Raw genomic sequence first — 905 nt, 5'->3', positions numbered from 1 at the left:
TCGCGCCCTGGTACGAGGGACCTTTAGTACCGGTTGGTGTTACCAACCGGTACTAAAGGTTTTTTTTTTGAATTTTTTTTTTGAAAATTTTGGAAAAAAAATTGTTTTTTTTATTTTTATTTTTTCTGAATTATTTGATGATTTAGTCTCTAATCACCTCTCTTAACTGCTCAAGTGTGGATCACTCATTCCAAATCATCTAACTTCCCGACCGGTCACCCATCCCTCTCACTACTCCAGCCCGAGCACGCTTAACTTTCAGGTTCTATTCTCCTTCATTTCCGAGTCTGCACTTGTTGTTTTCCTGACAATAGTAAGATGTCAATCCTATTAACCTTCAGGAATTTTGCTTGAGCATGAAGTGACACATTTCACTGTTTGAGTTTGAAACTATTGTTTTAAAAACAATAATTATTTAGTAACACTAATATTTCTTGAATAATTAGTTCGACCATTGTTTGACCACAGTTTGACCAGATTTGACCAAAATTGAAATAAATAAAATAATTATTTAGTAACACTAATATTCTAGAATAATTAGTTTGACCATTGTTTGACCACAGTTTGCCCACTGTTTGAATATTTTTCAATTTTTTCCACTCTAGACCTTAAAAGCCCCGTAACTTTTTTTCTATTAGGTTTTTGAAGATTTTGCAAATGTTTAACAGGGTACCCCCAGTTAAATTCGGATGTAACTTTTCGAGTAGATGATTTTTCATATAAAAAACTTTTTCATCCGAGTTAGTATGCAAAAGTTATGCCCATTTTTACAAATTTCAGAGAGATTTTGCAAATAAAGTCAAAATTCACATTTGCAAATTTTCCCAACAACTAGACCACATATCACATGAGAAACTTATTTTCTTTTATTTTTTTGACATTTCCATTATTTTCTTTTATTTTTT

The sequence above is a fragment of the Triticum dicoccoides genome, chromosome 7A (genome assembly GCF_002162155.2).
Source record: "Triticum dicoccoides isolate Atlit2015 ecotype Zavitan chromosome 7A, WEW_v2.0, whole genome shotgun sequence".
Classification (NCBI taxonomy): domain Eukaryota; kingdom Viridiplantae; phylum Streptophyta; class Magnoliopsida; order Poales; family Poaceae; genus Triticum; species Triticum dicoccoides.
Note: the sequence above shows the minus strand (reverse complement) of the source record.